The sequence below is a fragment of the Nelumbo nucifera genome, chromosome 6 (assembly GCF_055504915.1).
Source record: "Nelumbo nucifera cultivar China Antique chromosome 6, China Antique-T2T, whole genome shotgun sequence".
Classification (NCBI taxonomy): Eukaryota; Viridiplantae; Streptophyta; class Magnoliopsida; order Proteales; family Nelumbonaceae; genus Nelumbo; species Nelumbo nucifera.
In genome coordinates, this window is record NC_142654.1 from 43,541,237 (window position 1) to 43,548,192 (window position 6,956).

General features: G+C 44.4%; 1 long non-coding RNA gene across 1 annotated transcript; it reads right to left on the bottom strand.

The window, feature by feature from the left end:
- Positions 1-1,483: 1,483 nt before the first annotated feature.
- On the bottom strand, positions 1,484-5,230 carry LOC148790813 (uncharacterized). Its single transcript, XR_016077744.1, has 3 exons — positions 3,065-5,230; positions 2,895-2,984; positions 1,484-2,811 (listed from the first exon to the last, which is right to left on the bottom strand). It is a non-coding gene; the product is annotated as an uncharacterized LOC148790813 (long non-coding RNA).
- Between the last annotated feature and the right edge of the window lie 1,726 nt (positions 5,231-6,956).

Below are 6,956 nucleotides of genomic sequence, written 5' to 3' on the forward strand. Positions count from 1 at the left end.
ACATAAATAAATACAGAAATAAATAAACGAAAGAAATGAAACAAAAATCTGTAATCTGATCAGAGGTAGCTGTCTCCGAATCTCGCCGTTGACCCTCGAACTTCTCGAGCTAGGCCTTCCGTCTTACTTGGCCAAATTTCAGATCTGTAGAAAAGAAATAAAGTACAAATTAAATCTAATAAAAGTAAAATTTGCAGGAAGGAAAAATGAACTGGAAATTAAAGAATAGAAAGTAATTCTAAAACTGAAGAAAAAATGGTTGGGATTCAAATCCAGAGGTTACAGTAGTGTTGTTGGCGAACTACAAGTACGAACCCCTCCTCTTGCCTAGGCGTCCTCCTCTTCCTCTACCCTTGAACTTCTCAAGATTAGCCTTCCTTCTTACTTGGGTGAATTAACCAACCACTTCTACAGGGCCCCTGGGATCCTTTTTATAGAGAATGGTGGACACAACTAGGAATAGAGAGAAAGAGGGGGGCGACAGTTGGGTTTAGCAAAAATATGGGTGCCCTAGGGTTTAGAACGAAGGGTTAGGACGGTTCTAGGGTGATCCTAAGGCTAAGAAGAAAAGGAAAAGGCATCCAATATTATGTAAGGTTGAGATTTAATGGCTAAAGGCTGAATGGTGAAGATTAGAAGTTAGGTGGCTCCTAGGGTTAGAATGCTAAAAAGAGAGTGCCCTAGAATGGATGGTGGAGATTAGAATGGATGGAAGGTGAGGATTTAGTAGTTAGGAGTGGTTAGGGTTTGCTAAGAGTGAAAAGAATTGGTTAAAAGGCGCCCTAGGGTTTGCTAAGGCGTGGGGAGCATGCTAGTACAGTAGGAGGGGCGCCAAACTGGGTTTAGTAGCTAGGAGGCGCCCTCCTGCTTTCTGTTTTTCACAAAAATACCCCCTCTCTCAACTGGATTTCACACCAATTTCCCAAAGTTTGCACTTCAACCATGAAAAACTTCCCAATTTTCTACATAATTTGCATAGAAACTCTCAGAGGTCACACAATTGATTTTAATTGGAAAAATGTTGCACTTTGACTACCTTAAGGCTGAAAATACCCCTGAATTGATGCCCTTAAGGCATCAAAATGCAGGGTTATCAGTAACAAAGTCACAATCAGCCATCCATAGGGTTATCAGTAACGGTGCACATTCTGTTCATCGCAAAGATGCCACCTTCCAGATATACATATATGACGAACTATTAAGCTCGACAGTTACCCATCCACTACAAAAGTTAATGTTTCCGTTTTCACAATTTGATAAATGGCCCTAATAATAGCACAAGCAAACCAATTGGAGCCCGGGCTACTAAGAACACACTCGGTCTAATGAGGCCTACTAGCACTACGTTCAGCCCAATGAGCCTACTAGCACTACGCTCAGCCCAATGGGCCTACTAACACTAAGTTCAACACAAATACTTCGGCAGAAATTCATAGGGCTACAATCGTCAAGGAATTAGTGGCAAAAGAGATAGCAGACAACATACACAAAATATGAACATTTCTTTTCATTAAAGTGACATACTTCTTAACATAAAATAAAAGTACAACAAAATTTCTACTCCTTGTACAACTCCCTCATACGGGTTATCTCTTCCAAGTTCCGGCATTGCGCTCGAATCTCTGACATCTCCTTGTCTTCCTCTTCGAATTGCCATATTATATTCTGTTGGTGAGAAGCTTCATCGAGCAAAGTGTTCATCTTCTCCTTAGCCTTTGAGAGATTGGCCTGGACAACCTTTTGCCAGTGGTAGAGTTCATCGGAAGCTTGAGTAGTCAGAGGATTGGATCCCTTATAGCCAGCCTTCTAGAAAATACATGCCAAGAGAACAACATTCTCCTTTATCCGATCCATTTTAAAGCCCATCGAGACGAATAATGCGTACATCTTCATTCAATGGGAAAAAAGAGACCACGAGAGCTCATCAATTGACTGATCCATAATGCAGTTCATCACTGCCACTATTGTGTTCAAAGATGCTCCCATGACCACTGGTGGAAGGTCACTAGTCAACAGCCACCCCTTCTGAATAATGAGCGACACGGTTTTCACCACAGAGCATGAAACAATGTACTTCTCATGGTTATGGATGCCCTAAACGGTGACCAGATTAGAGATGGAGTAACCAATGGGCATGAGCTCATGCTTCTCGCAGTAGTCCTTTAACTCTTGATGCACTAAGGCAAGCTCCTCAGAAAACGACAAAGACTCGGATGGTGAAACCATCTCAACATCCACCAGATCAGGTTCGGATTGAGTCTCTAGGTACACATGTTGCTCCATCAAAGCATTGGAAGACTAGAGTGGCATAACTGAGACCTACCCACAGGTTGCAAGCTCCTCATGGTCAACAGGTGCAGACTCTTGCTCGCATCGAGATTCAGTCACCATCGTGAGACTGCTCAGGCAATACGGCAGCAACCCTCTACTCGTGTTCTTCCCCAGTGGGTTGCTTTGATACCAAAACAGATGGCCTTTGGGCACAACCAGTTTCATCTACTGGACTCCTGGAGGGATACTCCAGCATTGTAACTGCTGGATGGTCCTCCTAACTGCCGTTGGTCTGGTCCACCAGACTCCTGGGGGCTGCTCCTGCACAATCACGGGAGGCTCTTGCTCTCGCATAGGCTCGACAGCCACAAAATCGCCAACAACGCCCTCTCCATCAACCCCTGCACCCTCCAAGTCGATGGAATGCTTCTCAAGTAATTCCTACCCCTTGATAGGGGGCTGCAAAGACTTCAAGTCTTATACTAAGTGCCTAGTCACAGGCGCCACTAAAACATCTGTAAAACTTACATCGCAAAATTCCTGCAACAAAGCAAACAAGATACGATCAGAACAAGTAAGCAGGACATATTAAAGAATCAAATAAACAACCGAATCACGCATACCTCTTTACCCACAATGCCCTTAGGTAGAACTTGTAGGATTTTAGCTTCAAGGTCAGCCTCACTAGCATCTACCCGCTTCAACACAAATGACTGCAACAACACAGTCGGTACAAAAAAATAGAAGAAGCAATAATCCAAACATAAATCGAACAAGAACCATACAAACTTACCAATCCAGAACTCTCCAACTCCTTCCTCCAAGGACGGGGAGCCATCTTCTTCACTCGCCCACCGGTAACTGTAATGGTGACTACAAAAGCAAGAGGAACCGGGACCGCTGATTGCATCAATTCTGTATCTACTCCCTCCCCAACCTCAGGAGAAGGAACTGGAAGATCTTGTACAGCTCCCTCAAAACGCTCTTGCGGAGCATTTTCCAACCAGTTGCTCGTCTACCTAGGGTGCCAGGACGTTAGAAAGAGACTGATTCATCAACTGGCCCCCACATTGATGGCCAGAAAGACCGGGAAACCCTTGCTGCCCTGTGCCTCTTTTGGGTAGTGGGACGACTGCCTTCACCCTCTTCAACAGTAGGGTGCTTACCCTTACGAACAACACCCAAGAACTACTGCTCCTCCGCATCAATTTGAACCACCACCAGAGGGACACCGGATTGGGAAAGGGCTTCCCCCTCCCCCTATTCAGCTGCATGACCCGGTGGTGGGGCCATCACGTGACGAGGGTGGGGATCAACAACCATGAATAGTTGCAGTCCGCCAAGAAGGGAGTACAAATAACTCCACTGCAGAGACTTGCAAACCTTAATCCTCTTGAAACCAGCCCGAGGGAAATGAGAAAAACCAGGAAATGCCATGTCGTTCCGATGATTCCAGAAAATATCCTCACATGTTGACCGCAAAAATTGCGATCCCATATCATTATAACCGAAATGAGGAAGAAAACCATTAGGACACTGTTGGTGCCACTTGCGCCTCTCCATCATGATCAAGATATGCAAGAACCCCAGGCTAGAGAATGAGGCATGCCATACGAGCGAGAGGATGGGTGGCATCGACAGCACACTGTTGGTCACCATCCTCAGGGACATTTGCACCAATATAGAACGGCATGGAGTGGTGAATGGCCTGAATGTACGACCTCAAAACAAAGCCTTCAAGAGAAGACAGCTTCAGCTCGATCTCGGTAACCCCAAATTGCTTAAGCCTCTTGGCACTGAGCCACCACTTCCCTCAGGCAAAGACCCAAAGCTTGTTCTTCGGTTTGATCCCCCTTCCAGAGTCGCAATAGCAACATTCAAAGGAGACAACCGATGGGGAATAACACTGAGTTGGAACCATTCACAAACAAACATGAACAAAAATGGAGAGAACATGTATGAGCAGTGTCGTTTGTAGCTTGGATCCATTATTTGATGAATAGTGTCGTCCATTTGGTCAAATAGGTAGCCCAAACATCGAGGCCAATGGAAATTGATATCTACCGACTGCAAGAATGGAGAGGGGAACCAACATCGTGCGAAGACCATAATCTGGTTATCAGGAAACAGGAACCAAGATGCAACATACAGGATGAATGTTGCAAGATGGCACTGGTTGTCCCCCTTTCAAATCATGATATCATCTATGCCCTTGCTCTCGAACCAGTACGCTACCCATGCCTCCAGCGGCCACCTCCCATGGGTCGCAGATTCACCCACTTGAGACTTGAAAATGCGTATCTCCTCCATCAGCTCCGTGCGCAAGTCAGACAGATTGGCAGGAAGCGATTCTACAAAATCACCAGAAGAGCCAACAGAGTAGCAACATCTTCAACGATGATACCAAATTCACCAAAATCACCCACGAAGGTGTGAGTACAACACCACCAATGCTCCAGAAGAGGCTTCACATAGCTGACCCCTTCCTTGTCGGGAAGATCCATGAAACAAACGATGAAACGAAGAAGCCCAACATCATGGAACAGTTGGCAGAACATAGGGTTTTCCAATATGAAGCGTACCCAGCTTGAGTAGTTACCGGCGACTTCAAATCATCAGTTCTCGGCTCATGGCACCGAAATGACATAGAACGGTCCAAACGACCGTATAAGCACATTAACTCCTTCCCTCCATTGCATCAAATTCCCCACCCTTGCCCCTTGACACTGGCATAGGGGCCAAAAACCCTTCCCACCACCATCAGTTTTAGCGGGCTTGCGCTCAGAAAGCATATCTGTAGTGTCCACGATTCTGATAAATTCAACAAATGGACATTCAAACTTCTTTTGAGCACGAGGCGCTATTGCTGAGTATAAAAAGGTCCGAAGAAATTGAAAGGGAAGATAAATTAGAAGGGGGTATCAAAGAGACACAATGAGCACGAACAAACTGATAACAGAAATGTAGAAAAAAGCACAAGGCCTCCGGAGCATTTACCTCTTATAGACCTTACACGAGTCTAGAAGCCCAAGCGACACCACAGAAGACTAAAGGAAATGATTACCAGTTTCCCGCAATCGCTCAGTAGAAAAAAAAGACCTACGAAAATTACGAAATTACCCCCAGAAAAGTGAGAATTGGTAGATCAATTAAAAAGGACTGTCACATCAGTAAGCCGCCACTTCGTAAAAGTTAATGCCTACATGACGATAACCACATTAAATAGCAGAGGAATTAACGCAAGTCGACAATTATGCTTGATACATGACAAAAACCTCATCACACGCATGACGGTCAGTCTCACCACCATCAAATAGCAGAGGAATAAGGAAAGTCATTCCACACATTAATGAATCCCTGTAGAAAACAAAGCGCCACAAGTTAGGAATGCCCACCAACACAAAAGTGGGATGAAAGCCTTGCCTAGATAACCGAACTCCTGAAAGTATTTCAGGACAAAAAATACTCTACCAAAGATGGGAGCTAGAAATCAAAACCACAACTTTAATTGTCTTTAGCAAATCATTTTTTATCAAAAAATAGTGGGGCTAAATTTAAAATCAACACAACAAATTGCCCCGACAAAGAATACCCTATCTTTAATAGGGGGCTTGAAAGCAATTTACTAACCAATAGTTGTCCTCTAACTAGCTACTTTCTATCGAGATGCAAGGGGGCTGAGAACTTATATCGAATTGCCCCTCGAAAGTAAGCACCCTATCAAAAGATAAGGGGACTGAATATATCAACGTAACCACTACCAAATTACAAAGAAGATGAGATACGAACTCAAAGCAACCAGCCCCGCTTGTCGCCCAAATAACACCAAAATATAACAAAACAAGAATGCTTATTGGTAATCTCCCACTTACCAATATTGCAAGGGGCTAAACAACCTACCCAAATTAAAAATTTTACCCACACACACTGCCATGCATCTCAATCAGGAACGATCACCAAATCCAACACAATGAACGTACAAAATCGAAGAGCCCCGACACCCATGGTCCCCCGTACTCATCACTCTGTCGCAAACCGCCAAAGCAAACCCAACAACACAAATGCTTATCAGTAAGTTCCCACTTACCAATAAGCAGGGAGGCTAATGTAGGTACATGTTGATAACCACAAACGTAGTAACACAGAAGATGCTAAACCAACGCCACGAAGGTACCCATGACGAGTTCAGGGGCATGGTGAGCTTGAGTCTACACAAGCTTGCGATGAGCTCAAGGCTACTGCAGACATACAATGGACCCAAAGCCAAAATACCAAAGACAATCTCAGAGGCATCGTGAGCTTGCGATGAGCTTAGATCCGTTACATATGTGCGATAAGCATGAGCCAATGTGGGTCTGCGATGAGCTCAAAGCCTTCACAAACCTGTGATGAGCCTAAGTCCATCATAGGTCAGAGACGAGAACCAAAGAAATACGTGCATGATAGAACACCTAGTAAGATTAGAAAAGACATGTGAGACAAGTATTGACATCATTCGCGCCACGTCAGTCTAAGAGACTCGCAAAAGGAAGTAGCATATATGTATTATGAGAATCCTTGGACGAAAGGAAATCTCATCCTTGAGATATCTTATAAGAAACGTGGCGGAATTCTAGTGGTGTTCCCTGACAATTAATACCAAATCAAAGATTCCCTTTCCTAGTGAGAGTCAAACGCTTTTAGCT